The 15955-nt window shown below is 45.2% G+C and overlaps 1 protein-coding gene across 2 annotated transcripts in view; it reads right to left on the reverse strand.

The window, feature by feature from the left end:
- The window catches only part of FRG1 (FSHD region gene 1), a 466841-nt gene that overhangs the window by 49616 nt on the left and 401270 nt on the right, over nt 1-15955 (reverse strand). The gene's annotated exons all lie outside the window — the stretch shown is intronic.

Here is a 15955-nt window from a genome sequence, read left to right on the forward strand (position 1 = left end):
ACGTCAGTGAGGCCAGAGTATATAAGACACAGCAGACGCCATGTTCTTCAGTCTTTCTTGCCCCAGATGTCAGGTGCCCCCAGAAGGAAGGCAATACCTAAATAATGTATATATGCATATACAAGCAATGTAAAATAAACCAAAATCAGTGGTTGCAAGCAAATAAAACATAGCAGGATAACCCAGTCAGGTAGTATGAAGAGGTTGTTGGGCCCCATGCCTTTACCAAGTGGGGAAGGAGGGAGGGAAACCTGTACTGCAGCTGTATTAGCACTCGAACATCTACATTTATGGTAGGTACAAAACTGTACTATGTTCATCGTGCATACAGCTGCAGTAATCACAGATGGGTAGAGTCCCAAAGCTATGCACAGGGTGGTAGGTACTAGGAGGAACTGGGTTGAGCCAGAATGCCCTGCAAAACAGCAGTGGCAAAGCCTGCTCTTGTTCTGGAATATAAAGGCAGGTGGTAGTGTTTTGTGAAAGTATGTACAGAACTCCAAGTGGCTGCCTCCAAAATATCTTTGGTAGGAACTCCTCTGAGGAAGGCTGTAGAGGTAGCTGTGGCCCTGGTGGAGTGTGATCTGATACCTGCAGGAACAGATTTCCCATGAAAGGAATAACAAAACCGTATGCAGTGGCCTATCCACTTTGAAATAGTCTGTTTTGTAACTGGCTTCCCTTGAGCCCCTACAGCATAGGACACAAAGAGTTGTTCTGATTTACTGAAGGACTTTGTTCTGTCCAAATAATAACGTAGCTGCCTATGGATGTCTAAAGAGTGTAGCAGCCTTTCCCCTTTGTTTTGAGGATTGGGGTAAAAGGTAGGTAGGTGTATGGCTTGATTTAAAGCTACCCTGGATACCACTTTAGGCATAAATGATGGGTTGGTACGAAGGGAAACCCTGTCCTGATGGAAAATGAGAAAGGGCTGCACCGCCATGAGGGCCTGTAGTTCAGAAACCCTACGAGCTGAAGTGATAGCCAGAAGGAATTCTGTTTTCCAGGACACATATTGCAAATCTGTTGAGGCAGCTGGTTCAAAAGGAGGCAATGTTAATTTTTCTAGAATGTAATTAAGATCCCAGGCTGGTATTGGTTGCTTCCTTGGTGGTCTTAAATTCTTAGCCCCTCTGAGGAACTGTCGTAAGAGTGGGTGAGAAAATAAAGGAGGATCCGTGTTGAATTCTGCAGAAATGGCTGAGGCATGGATTTTTATGGAAGAAAATGAAAGTCCACTGTTCAGCAGCTCAGCTAGATACTGTAGTACCTGAGGCAAGTTCAGTTTTCTAGGGTCCTGGCCTCTTTTCTCATTCCAAGAGCAAAACCGCTTCCATTTCGCAGAGTAAGCTTTTCTAGTAGATGGCCTTCTGGCCTCCAAAATGACATCCTGCACCTCCTTGGAGAGTAGGGTCTGTTGTGGTGTTAAGGAATTTTCCATGCAGCGAGATTGAGTGTTTTCAGCTGACTGTGAAGAGTTTTGTAGCTGTGCTGAGTCAGCAGAAGAGGCATTAGAGGCAGGGACCAGGGAGGAGTATGTGTTAGGCTCCTCAGGAGTGGGTACCAGTGTTGCCTTGACCAATCTGGAGCCATCAGTATCATCTTCGGTTTGTCTGTTCTTGCTTTCAAAAGCACCTTGGGCAGAAGAGGCAGAGGTGGGAATGCGTAAACTGTCCATGCTGTCCAACTGAATGAAAGGGCGTCCACTCTCCAGGCCTTTGGATGAAAGGTCCTCGAGCAAAACTTTTCCAATTGATGATTCATGTGGGAGGCAAAAAGATCTATGTCTGGCCTCCCCCACGCTTGGATTATTTCTGTAAACACCTGAGGATGTAACTTCCATTCGTGTGGATCTGTCATATTTCTGCTTAGATTGTCTGCCAGTGTGTTTTCCAATCCTGGCAAGTACTGTGCTTGAAGTTCGATTTGCCTTTCCAGAGCCAAGTTCCAAAGAGTCATGGCTAGTCTGCACAAGGGGTATGAATGTGTTCCTCCTTGTTTGTTTATGTACCACATTACTGTGGTGTTGTCTGTTCTCATCAGTAATTGTCCTGGATGCAGGAAGTCCTTGAAAGCTGTAATTGCATTTATTACTGCTAGCATTTCTTTTTGATTGATGTGAAGGTGCTTTTCCTTTTGGGACCATTTGCCCTGAATGCAACTGTCCGTCATGTGCGCCCCCCAGGCATAATCTGAGGCGTCTGTGGTGATGACTTGCTTTGCTTGAGGCTTGCTGAATGGGAGGCCTGTGTTTGCTTGACATGCTTGGGCCCACCATAGAAATTCCTTTTGCAAACATGGAATTATTGGTAATATTGTTTCCAAACTGTGACTGTGTTGAGACCATAGGTTTTTTAGGTACCATTGAAGTTTCCTCATATGCAGCTTTGCACATGGGATTAAAAGAATGCAAGATGCCATGAATCCCAGAGCCTGCAGGATTTTCCTTGCAGTAAGCCTGGTACTTTTTGCTAGTATTTTGAAGTACTGAGATAGTTGCCCCTGTTTTTCTGGCGTAAGGTAGGCCATCTGGGTGTTTGTGTCCAAGTTGGCACCCAGGAAAGTTATTTTCTGAGATGGTGTTAGCCTTGATTTCTCTTTGTTGATTGTATATCCCAGAGAAAGCAGTATTCGTATCACATATGCCAGATGTTCCAGAAGTATGTGCTTGCTGTCCGCTTGGATCAGGCAGTCGTCCAGATAAGGGTAAATTTGTATCCCTTGAAGTCTGCAGTAGGCAATCACTGATGCCAGGCACTTTGTGAATACTCTAGGCGCAGTAGATAAGCCAAAGGGCAATGCAGAGAATTGATAGTGGATTGAACCTGCAAGAAATCTGAGGTATCTTCTGCAGCTTTGTCTGATTGGGACATGCAGGTATGCCTCCTTGAGGTCCAATGTTACCAGCCAAAACTCCTTGCCCAGCATGGGAAGAAGCTGCTGTAATGTGAGCATCTTGAATTTTGGCAGTAGAAATGTGTTTAGGATGGATAAGTCCAAAATGGGTCTCCAGTCGGTTCCTTTCCTTGGTACCAGGAAAAGTCTTGAATAAAAACCTTGACCTTGTTGTTGAGTAGGTACCTCTTGAATAGCTCTCATGCTTATGAGCTTTGAAATTTGCAGTTGTGCCTCTGCCCTTTGATTTTGTGGCAGGTTTGGCATGCCTCTCATTTTTGGCAGTGTGTGAAATTGAAATTTGTAGCCTCTGTTTATAATGTCCAGGATCCATTTGTCTATATGCCAATTGCTTGCAAATAATGCTAGTTTCCCTCCCAGCTGCCAGCTGAGACATGCTTGGCATGAAAATGAGGGAGTCATTGGGTTTGCTTCCTGTATTGTTGAGCACTGTCTTCGCCACCTCTTGGTGCTGGAGTTTGCCATTGTCGGCCTCTATATGATCCTTGTGATTGCCCTCTGCCCCTTGTGCGTCTGTATCTACCTCTTTGGGGCTTGTCAGTGGCTGGAAAGGACCAGTTTTTTGAAGGCCAATTTCTGCTAAAATGTGGTGGTTGGACCTGTAAGAAGGTTTTGACAGTTTGCATAGATTTGGCTTTTTCTTCCATTTTCCGTAGTATCTCCTCAGCATTAGTACCAAACAGCACATCCTTTTGTAAAGGAGCATCTAGAAGTTTAGCTTTCACATGATCAGGCAAATTTTGTTCCCTAAGCCAGGCATGTCTGCAAATGACTGATCCTGTAGCAGCCGCTCTACTTGAGGCCTCTAGGGCATCATAACCACATTGTAAGGTGTGTTTACCCACTTGCTCTGCACTATGCATCATATCCTGTAACTCCTTTAAATCTGGTTGTTCAGGTTGAGACATTTTGTTCCTTAATTGAGATAACAGGAACTGTTGATATTTAAGCATATGAAACTGACAATTTAAGGCCCTCATGGCTAGGGTGGCCGAGGTATATACCTTTTTACCCCACCTTTCTAAAGATCTTGATTCCCTTTCTGCAGGAAGTGGATTCTTGGCAGTGGAGGCCTTCAATCCCTTGGGGCCTTGTGAAATGGTTTCAGGGTCAGCATTATGGCTTTTGAAGAGAAATTGGTGAGAGCCGGGTACTCTGTAATACCTACCAGTTTTGACTGGTGCAGGAGGCAGAGAATCCGGGTTAAGACAAGCCTCCGAATAGACATCATCCAGTATGTACAAAACAGGGGGTATAGCCAGAGGTCTGTGTTGAGGTAACAAAAGAAATTCCCCAAGTCTTTTCTTGGAATCTGAAAAGTCTTGGCCTTCCCAATGGAAGTGTTCCCTCAAGGTGTGCAAGGTTTCCCCAAAGGAAAAATCCTCAGGAGGGGATACAGAAGGAATGGACTGTTCTGCATCTGCATCCAAATCCTCAAAAGGAGAGTAAGAGTGTTCCTCTGCATCAGAATGTTCTGATAAAATGGATCCCTGATCCGAAGAGGGGGAATCTTCCTCCACTCTGGGTCTCTTGTCTGGAGGGGGTTGAGAACCTCTGATAAGAGTAATTAAATCCTCAGCCATTTTAAGCATCTGTTTTTTAGGCATGGGACCAGGAGATGGGCCCTGTGCAACAGGCCTCGTGGGATGCCTGGCTGCTTTGGATTTAGTAAAGGCCTTAATGGAAAAAGAAGATGAGAGCCTAAATACACCATGGGTGGAGGTGGACCTGTCCACATTAGTAGGCTCAACATTAGCAAAGGCTTCGGTTGTAGTTTGGGAAAGGGCCGAGGTCCCAGCGGTCTCGGGTACAGAGGACACCGCCAAAGGAGTGTCGTCGGTAGTCAGGGACTGCAAAGGCGTCTCGCTGAGAACCGGACCACGTGTAGCCTGTTTTGGTGTGATGTCGGCGGGGACCGCGGGCCTCGCGTGTCGGTCCTTTTCCTTGCGTTTTTTGGACAAAGTGGTAGTCTGAGTGTCCAACGACATTTTATAATCAAAAGCTTTACCAAAGTAGTGCTGGGCGAACTCTGCCCGACGCTTAATAGTGCGTTTATTGAAGGTAGCGCAAAAGCGACAGCCCGAGACGTTGTGGTCTGGGCCCAAACAAGGTATGCAGAGGGAATGGAAATCCTTATGCGGTATTTGCTACCCACAAGAAATACAATTATTAACTTTTTCTGACATCGGTCTGAGGCAAGAAAAGTTTCCCCAACGGGGTACTTAGCTTTAATGAAGACTTCGGTTCCAAAATTTTCGTAATTCAGGAGCTGGCCGACCGGCACTTGAGAACTGCTTCTGCTTCGGGCACCGCGCGGCAAAAAAGACTGAAGAACATGGCGTCGGCTGTGTCTTATATACTCTGGCCTCACTGACGTCAGAAGAGAAAGCGACGACAACCGACGCCGGACCAAGACTTTGGAATTCGGCCGACCGAGGGACCGCCTGACGGCAGAAAACCCATCTATGATTACTGCAGCTGTATGCACGATGAACATCCAAAAGGTTGCGGAATCAGAGTCAGCAGTACCAGAGTCCTTACCCCCAGGGCAACAGGAGGAGATGGAACGATCAGAGGAACGGACACAACAATTTGAGGAACCAAAGTTGACTTTTTGAAACCTTATCCCCTCAAGCCACACGCTCTAGGGATCTAAACCTCACCACAACAATAAATAGGACGTGCTGGAGGAATAGATTCCTGTCCCAGAGACTTCCCATGCTTTGGAACAAGATTCCAGTCTACATTAGGCAGAGCTCCTCATTAACACTCTTCAAGAGAAACCTTGACGAGTGGACGGGAAACAAAGTTTACCTCGGGGATCACTTCAGTGGCTCTTCTGAACAGAGGCACAGGGAACTAATCTAAGGGGGTGGCAAAAGCCAACACATTCTGGCTAGGCTTATAAATGCTTTCGGGCAGATAGCCTAGTACAACCTATGAATTTATAAAGAAACAAACTATGGGCATTTATCGACCCTTACTAGAAATATCAGGCCATGCTCCCCCCCCATTTGGGTGAACAGGTTAATGGGCCCATCAGGTGGCCCGTACCTTACAGGCCACATGGGATCATACATACTTTTAATCATATGGACTCCAATAGTGCAGTAAGTTACAGTGGTTCCTTTTGTCCATTCATCACCACATATTGCAATGACAGCTTTATGGTTACTGATATTTTAAATAAAAATTGGAGCATTATCGAGGGTGACCTGGACATGATGGACAACCTTGGACAAACTCCTAAGGTGTTGTATCAGAGTGGGCCAAATATTAAGAACATTTTGGAGAGGCAGTGCACAATGACATCTTCTAGCTAGAGTGTGTCATCAATGCCAGCATATTTCTTCTGGTTCTAGTATTAAGGTACAGGACAAAATTATAAAGATTAAGGGCAGGTTTAGCTGTTATTCACATGCAGTTGTTTATATTGCCATGTGCTCACAATGTACTGCTTACTATATTGGTAAGACCCAGAGTAAGTTGTCGCAAAGAATTTATGAGCACTTCTATGAGATTGGCCAGCATAAGGAAACCAATGCATTATATAGACATCTAAAAATATTTCCTCAACACACTTTCAAGTCTGCAGTTTTACAACAGGTCCAATGTGGCATTCGGGGTGGTCCATGGAAATTATATTTATAGGAAAAGGAGGTATGGTGGCAGATATATTTGAATGCCAACTGTCCACCAGGTTTAAATGACACTGTCCATAACTAGCTTATTAAAATTAAAAGTGTATGATAGATAAAGTGAAAGCTTCTTTATATTTCCTTTTTCTTTGCATTTATATAGTGTGTGTGTGTATATATATATATATATATATATATATATATATATATATATATATATATATATATATATTTTATGCATATTATCAGATTATACAAGCTTTTTTCTTGTTCTCATATGTTGTTTTTAGCAGTGCGTTCCAAGGGTAATGGCTGTTTTTTCAATACAATTATGAATTCAAGTATTAGTTTTTAAATGGTATCAGGTGGGATTATTCCATGACTTGATTGGCTGCTGGCTTATAATGTAAGGGGTATATATAGTTAGTTCAATCATTTTAAGATGTCTGATGAAGTTTGGTGATTTTTAACTCGACGAAAGTGCTTACCATTCAAATTGGTTGGATTTTATTTTTTGTCTCTACCGTCTTGACTTGTGGTTACCATTTTCTACTTGCTGCATTTACTTTTTTATAGTGTATTGTTTCTCATTTTTTCCAGGAACCTGTTTAGCCTCCAATTTAGAGGCTAAAGGGGGAGCTAAAGGCAGATGAGCAGAAACAGCAAACAGGAAGGGACAGGGAAAGATAAATTTCTGAGCTAAAGGAGTCTTGGTAGCCTTAGCAGGAGGAGCCTTTCTACCACCCTCATTACCTATGGAGGGAGGGTTAGAGTGTCTATGAATAAAGGCTGGCTTAATAGGGTAATTCCTTTGGAATTTAGGTATAGCAAAAACAAAGATACATTTTAGATATTGTAAGGCCTTACCCTTTTCATGTAGGGACTTGAATAATTCTGCAGCAGCACCACCAAACAAATGCTTGTTAACCACAGGAGCATCCCTCAACATAGCCTTAATATCATCAGGCAAAGTTTGAAGCCAAAGCCGGGAATATCTCCTTAGCACAGGACCAAAAGCAGTAGCCCTGGAAGTAGTATCTGCTGCATCACAACTACATTTAATAGAATAGTTTGCCATCTGAGAATGGTCCCTAACAAGGAAAGAGCAGAGGTCTTCCCCTCAGAGTCAGGAAGGTCAGAAATAACCTGACAGGCCTGAGATAAAAGAGCCAAACTATAACTTGTCATATGGGTCTGATAATTGACAGCCCTAAAATCAAAGGTAGCAGAGGCATATACCTTGCTACCCAGTCTTTCCATAGTCCTGCTGTCTTTATCAGAAGGAAGCAACTTTGTAGAAAGCAGTAACGTTGATGGCTAGTAAGATACCACAGACACCACAGAAGGGTCAGCAGAGGGGCACTTCTAAAGGAACTTGCAATCATCAGGCATCTTATAAAAACTATTAGGCTTTTTGGGAGCAGGGGGATGGGAATAAGGAGCATGAGCTGTAGTAGAAAAGGCATCCAACAAGGCAGCCACAACAGCAGGAACTGCAGAAGGTCTAGGAGAGTCCATTTGCAGAAGCCTGTAATACCTCTTCTGAACATTAGACACCTAGGCATAATCTCATTTGAAAAATTCCATCAGTCTGGAAATTGTGTTCCCAAAGAAAATCTCCTCAAAAGGAGTCAGAACTAGTGAACTCCTCTTCATTAAGAGCAGGAGAAACACGCTTTTTTTTTGTTTCTTCTTTACAGGAACGTCTTGTAAAACTTAGAAGGCTCAGACCAAGTATGACACTCTATAATGGTAGTTGGCACCTCCTCCCAAATCAAAATCTGAGGAACACCCCCAGGCCCTTCAGGGGGAACAAGACTAATTATTACTGAACATCTGAAGTGAATGTCTGCAAGGCCTCCAGGGACGTGCATGAAGTGGGATTCATGTGGCTTCCAAAAGAGGTAGTGGCAGAGGAATCCAATGAAGGAGCTGGGCGATGATCTGGGTTTTCACTAGCCTCGAGAGAGGCATCCGGTGAAGGTTGTACAGCCGAAGAATCAGACCTAGCTTGCTTGGCCTTCTTCTTCGCGGACAGCTGACCCTTGGAGCAGGACGTTCTTTCCATGGCGACTTCTGCCAAAAGCTTAAGAAGCTGGCTTTCTAAATATATGGCCAAAGAGGAAAGCCAACTATGCAGAGTCCTAGGAATGAAAGCCTGGCAAAGAGAACATGTATGGTCATGGGAATCTGTCTCCTGCACTGGCATTTACCCTTTCCAGATGACAAACCCCACAAGCAAAAACAAAAAACAAGAAAAAAGATAAAACCCCAACAGGGCACTTATCTGAAAAATGGCTTGGTGAACCAGCAAACAAAGCGAGCATTCACACAGATGATCGAAGATGGTATTCGGACTGGCGGTAAAGAAAATCTGAGGATGGTACATCTGGATGTCACTTTTATGCCCTATTCTGTACACAGGGAGCATGTGTGTGAGAGGTACGGCATACCCTTAGCAACCTAAAGGTTTTGGTACACTGGCTGGATGTCAGGCCTCCTTTGGCAGGGGGATCCCTATTGTAAGGAATACTGCAACAGTGAAATGGAAGAACATGAACAAATACAACCAAAGATAAGCATAAAATATACTGTACACATTTACATAATAGAAAAATAAACTGCCATGTTGTCTGGCTGGGTAGAGATCCCCCGCAAGTGGGACGACATCCTGAAAGGCCTGCAATGCAAGGAGGACTGCTTTGTCGCTAAGATGTGACGATTGGCCTCTTGGGGACCATGTACCTTCGACCATCTCCCCCATGTAATGTCCCTCGCACCCCAGATGGGAAGCATCTGTATTCACCATGGCCTTTGGTGGGGGAGAAACAAAGGGATGTCCTCGAGCTTCTGCCTGAAAATGAATCCACCACATTACGTGCTTTTTGCAAATTTTTTAAATAAGAATTGGAAAGGACAAGCACTGATGTCTGAAAGACCACTGAACTGCTAGTGTCCAACATCCTCATACAATGACTTGCCATGCAACCAAAGTAATGGAAGCTGCCATTGGTGCCAGAAGCTTTAAGGACTAATCTGGCTGACGGAGTCTGGTGTGAAAGATTCTTCAAGTGGGCAGTCTGTTCTGCGGCAGTCTTGCTATCTGTACTTAGTTGTCCAGGTGAACCCCTTAAAAGTCCAGTGCTTGAACTGGTGTGAACTTGGATTTGTTGTGATTTATAGCAATGCATAGGAAGGAGCACAACTACAGCAGACTGTGTCTGGCCCAGACTAGAAAAGACCTAGTAGGATCAATGAGGAGCTGCAATCTAAGATGAGTTGCGACCACTGCTGTGCATTTTATGAACACCTGAGGGACTGTGGTTAGGCTAAAGGCAGGGCTCTGAATTGAAAATGTCTGACTCCCAGCCAGAAGCAAAGGAATCTCTTGGTTCATCTTCCCATTTTGATGTGATACTACTCATCTTGAAGATCTATTAAGCACACCCAATCGTCCCTCCTCAGAATTGAGAGGACAGAGCGTACCATGACTATACGGAACTTAAAATATTTGATAATACTGTTTCAGCTGGAAGAGGTCCAAGCCTAGCCAGAGTTCACCATTCTTTTTGGAACCGAATCCCTAATGGTCTGGAGGAACCTCTTGGATGATTTGCTTTCTTAGCCGCTTTCCTATTTTTAATGCTTCTTTTCTTTGTGAGGGCAACACATTGGCTAGTTTCTTTACTGATGGGGATGGGGAAATAAAGGGGATATAATAACCTCTGGTTACAATAATCTGCAACCAGACATCTTTGATGATGAATATTCGGGCTTCTGGGTGCAGAGACAAGTAGCCTCCCAAATACGTCCAGAGTGCAGCAATTGGGGAACTGTTCAGGAAAACTGGTAAGGCCTCTTAGAGAAAGGTCCCCGGAAGTCTTGGTTCTGCAGGCCTCCTCTCTCATGAGGGTGACATCTGCCCGTGCAGTATCCATCTCTGCCTTGGGGAGATCTCTATCCAAAAGTTATCTTGAGAAAACCCTTGGGAATTTTAGAACCAGAGCTTTACATCTCCCCCTTTCTGGTTCTATAGAAGGCCCTCTGTGGAGTAGAAAAGTGTATGCTCATGGCAGAAATAGTTTTCTCATCCTGGTCACTTCTGGAAATTGTGCCTTTTACCTTAGGGCCAAACAAAGTCATGCCATGAAATGAATTGCTGATAAAAGATGTCTTAAAGGGTTCCACAAAAATCATGCAAACATATCCAGGCATATCTCCTAACTATGATGCCTGCACCTGTGGCTCTCAAAAAAACATCTGTTGCATTAGAAATCAGTTGCATGGAGGCATTCGACAGGAAATGAAGGGTAGTAAACGGTGAATCAAAAGTTTTTTGTTCTCAGCAGACATGGAAGCGGAGAGGAACTTAGACAGCACCTTTGTCAAGACCCTCTGAAATCTAGTCATATGTGCCAAACAGTTAAGCAACCTTATAACAAAGGTCGCCGAAGCATAAACAAACTCACTTCCCAAACCTGGCCAAGGTTCTAGACTCCCTGTTGATTGGATGGATAGATGAACTATACTTGGCAAGCTCTTTCTTGGTAGCTGCCACTATTACCATGGCATATACTGATGGGCCCTTGCTCCAGTAAGCATGGTCTTTGAGGGCTGCAAGGTGTTGGCCTGGTTTTCAAAGAATGGGCTTCATGACATCTGGTTCCTTCCCTGCCCAGCGAGAGATAAGATCCACCATCTCATCAGTTAGGGGGAATCCCCAGGAAGTAGTTGAGCCAGCTCCAAAAGCTTTTGAGAAAAAGGGGATTCCTCTTGAGAAGGGGCTTTGAAAGACCAACCTCCCTTCTGTCTCAGAAGTTCAAGGATCTCCCCAAATGAGACCATGGTAAGTGGTGATCTGCGGTACTCCTCTCCTTCATTAAAATCTGTCTCTTCCGTCAACAATTCCTGCGGGGGGAAATCAATGTGCCTCCTTTTACACTTATGCTTTTGAGGAGCCTCCCTGGGGGGATGTTCTGGGGAGGACACGGAAGACTGGTGGGTGTCCTGAATGTGAACTGTCTCAAGGTGTTTGTGAACCTGTTGTTCGATAGAATAGACTGAGCAGGATCAGGACCCAGAGTACCCAGATGAGGATTGGATGCAGCAGAAAAGGAAAGAGATGTCGGTCTCCAGCACTGGAGAAAGCTCTCTCCACTGCCTCAAAAGCAGAAGCTGAGGGGAAGTCAGGGACACCGAGGTAGGTTCCGAAGTTACTGTTCAAGGATGAGCAATGGGACCAAATTGACCACACTCTGAAACCAAGGCCAGAGCTGAGATATCCAACTCTGAACCCCGATAGGTTGCGAGGACTCCGACAATGTGAGAGTTGAGCACTTTCCCATGGAGTTGGCTGCAAGATTTGTACAGCTCAAAGGAAACGAACTGGTTGGATCACAGAAGATACCAGAGTTGACAAAGACCATAGGTTTGGATCTAACTCAGCCCAGGAAATCTCTGATCCAAAGACTCTGAATCTAGAAGTCAGATCAGAGCAGGAGAAGCCAAAGGCAATGAGGAAGGTTGAAAGCTCACGGGTCTGATGGGAGACAGAGCCATGGACCTGTCTCCAGAGGAAGTTCATAGGTTCATACTAAACTATCTGCCCTAGGGCATTTATAAGCCTAGCCAGAATGTGTTTGGCTTTCGCCACCCATTTTAAATTTATTTTGCTATGCCCTTTTTCGAGGTTAGTATACTGTGCCTCTGTCTAACAGTGACACAGAAGTGATACCCGGGGTAAACCTACGATCTCCCATCCACTCATCAAGATTCCTCTTGAATAGAGTCAATGAGGGACTCTGCCTAACCTGGACTGGGATTTTATTCCAGAGTGAAGGGAGCCTCTGGGTTATGAATCTGTCCCTCCAGCATGTCCTATTTATTTCAGTGCTGAGGTTCAAGTCTCTCGAGCGCGTAGCTCGATGAGATTTGGATTTTCTGAGGTGCAGCATGTCCATTAATTCCGGGTTGGACATGGCTTTATATGTCAGGCACAGATCGCCTGTGAACAGGTGGTATGCCACTGAGTAGAGCTGGAGGTTCTGTTTGAGCCCTTTGATCCTCTTGGTGAGGTACTTTTGGGGTCTTTCCAGTTGCTGCAGGTGTCTGGTAAGGTACATCCCAAAAGGGGCATTGTACTCAATTATGGGCCTGATGAGGGATGAGTAAAGAGGCACGATGACCTCCCCTGATCTAGATGTGAATCCCTTCAAGATTAGGTGGGCTATATAAAATGTTTTTCTAACCACTTTGGCCACGTGGTTGTCAAATGAGAGATTGCTATCAACTTGGGTCCCCAGGTCCCTAATTGCTTCTTCTGTACTTAATGGATTACCACCTATGTGGTAATTTGTGGGCACTTTGTTTTTGCCAAAGGGGATGACTATACACTTTTTGGCATTTAGCTTGAGGCCATGGCTCTGGCACCAACTGTCTGTTTCTATGAGGCCCTTTTGGAGGATGCTTGTGTCGGCTGGAGAGTCGATTATGGCACCCAGTTTGCAGTCATCTGCTAACTTGGTCAGCCACAGTCCTTCCGTGTTGGCCTGTACCTCTGAGAAATATATACCGAACAAGAGAGGTCCCAGGACTGAGCCTTGTGGGACACCACTTGTAACTGGTTTGGAGTCTGACATGGCTCCAGCAATTCTAACCATGTGGGTTCTGTCCTTGAGCCAGTTTGCAATCCATCTAGTGACATAGGGGTTTATATTTAAGCTGGTGAGCTTATCTATAATGCCCGAGTGGGGTATTGTATCGAAGGCTTTTGCGAGGTCCAGGTAGGCTGTGTGGACCACCTTCCCCTCGTCAATGGTCTTGGTGAATGTTTCAAAGAAATCAACCAGGTTTAAGAGGCAGGATCTGCCCTTAACAAAGCCGAACTGGGTAGGATCCAGTGTCTGTAGGTCCCCAATATCTTTATTTATGAGGTCCATGATGATCCTTTCCATAGCTTTGCAGACCAAGCTAGTCAGGCTTATGGGGCAATAGTTTCCAGGATCTGTTGAGGCACCACCTTTATGGAGAGGGACCACTGTTGCTGTACGCCACTCTTTGGGCACATATCCTGTAGTAAGGCTGAGATTGAACAGTAGTTTTATGGTTGGGTTTAGCTCTTCTTGGAGTTCATGTAGGGCAGCCGGGACACCGTCTGGTCCCATTGATGCTGTGTTTTTGCTTTGGAGAGGGCGGCTCTTACCTGAGCATCTGAGATGTCAGGGGGGGGCAACACTCTGCTGGGATAGATATTTGCCCTTTTGGTGGGGAGGGGGGGGAAGTTTGCGCTGAACCTGTCAGCTAGGATGTTGGCAATGTCTGTGGGTTCAGTGTATTTTATGTCATTTTGGACTAATTCTGAGCATATCTGGGAATTACCACCCAGGTTCCTAACATAACTAAAGAAAGCCTTGTGATTATCCTTAGTGTCCTGTGCAATTTTTCTCTCGAAGCTGGCCTTAGACAATTTTATGAGTGCCCGTAGTTTTTTGCTAATACTGATCAGTGATGCCTTCCCTTTTTGGGATTTTGCTCTATCATTTAGTAGCTTCCTCCTTCTATTGTATAGTTTGTTTATTGCTGGGGTCCACCAGACAGGACGTCTGCCTTTGGAGGATTGGGTCTTGGTTTTATTTGGGATCGCATGATCCATGCATTCCTGAAGGTGTTCATAGAATGCGTTTATAAAGGATTCTGCGGTCTGGGCCGTATTTTCCACAGGCCCGGGGGCTTTGAAGGATTCCACCTCGGTTCTGAGGAGTGTGAAATTTGCTTTAGAGAAGTTTTTCACTGTGGTTTTCTGGGCAGGGGGTGGGGTCGGGATGTGAATATCCAGTGAGATTAGTTTATGGTCTGATCTTACCAGTGAGGGATACACTTCTGGTCTGGAGCATAGAGTCCCCATGTTGGTGATGATCAGGTCCAGTATGTTTTCCCCTCTTGTGGGAGTGGTAACAAGTTGTTCCATAGCATTTGAGTTTATAAATTCTAGGAATCTTTGGGCTAGGGTGTTGGAGCTAGAGTAATGCTCCCAGTCTTTGTTTGGGTAGTTGAAGTCGCCCAATATAATGGTGTTTGGAGAGACCTTCATATTTTCCAGTGTTCTCAGGAAGGCCGAGTGGGGTTCCTGGGTTTGGGAGGGTGGTCTGTAGCAGGCTATAAACTGGAAGGCAGTTTTACCCACTGTTAGTTGCACATGGATAGTCTCTGATGCTTCGTGCTTTGCCATCAACCTGGAGGTGTGGGTATCTTTGATGAATATCGATACTCCCCCTCCTTTTGTGGTTCGATCCAAGTTTTGGGGCCGAAAAGCATTGTATGAGGTATAACCTGGTAGTGCTGGGGTGCTCTCGGGAGCCCTGAACCAGGTTTCTGTTACTGCACAGATATCGATGTTCTCCATGCTAAGGAGAGTTTCGAGTGCATGCATCTTGAGGTTTAGACTTCTGGCATTGAGTAGCATTACTCAGTTTCTTATCCCTTGTGATACCTATGGAGGTGGGTTTGTCTTTTGAGCCTTGCCTAAAAAAGGCACTATGGGGGTAGCAAGTGCCTTTGCCAATATCCGAAAGCCCAGGTGCAAGCCATCCCTAGCGAAGCATCGTGGCTTGTCGAGCATATCATCCCAAGCTGACAGGCATTGGATCCCCTTTGAATGACACCAGTACTTAAGCCAATTGTTGAAATTGATCATCTTGTCTTCATATTGTGGCATCATTCTTGGTGAGGGTAAGATGCTACTCAAGGTCAGGGTCATACCGGCCTGGGCTACATGCTCAGAGAGCTCCTTTATGTCTCTTTTCATGTAGTCCAGGGAGGTACGTCTCAGGTCATTCACACCAGCATGGACAATGACTGAGTCATATTTGTACTTGCCTTGGAGTGACCTGAGTGCTTGTGTTATGTGGCGGATCCTAGCGCCCGACAGGCTGCTCACCATGACCCTCTCCTTGTTCAGCCTGGTGAGCGGGGCGTCAGTGTGCCTGACGATAGAGTCACCTATTACAAGTGTATCAGGTGTGTTGTTTAGTCTTAAGGGCTGTGACTGTTCGGCACACTGGCTTTGTGAGATATGTGTTGCACGTGTTTTGTTTTGGGGTAGCGGTTGCTTGGGTGTCTGCTTTGGAGGTCTCTGCTGCTTAGGCAGATCTTTATTTAGAGCCTCCGAGTATGTTTTTGTGTGATTATGTGTTTGGTTTGCTGTCGTGGTAGGTCTGTGAGAGACTGGAATTGTAGTGAGTGTGGTTTCCTTCTCCTCCTGACTGGTTATGCCAGTACTGAGTTGAGAGAGCTTAGCCTCCAGTTTGGCTATATGGTTGCATCTCTCACATGGGTTGGAATTTGTTGGGCGGAGGAGAGGGTTGTCTGTGTACATGAGGCAGTTGTAACATTGCCTCAAGATT

Source organism: Protopterus annectens, chromosome 2.part1, assembly GCF_019279795.1.
Source record: "Protopterus annectens isolate FY-2018-M chromosome 2.part1, PAN1.0, whole genome shotgun sequence".
Classification (NCBI taxonomy): domain Eukaryota; kingdom Metazoa; phylum Chordata; order Ceratodontiformes; family Protopteridae; genus Protopterus; species Protopterus annectens.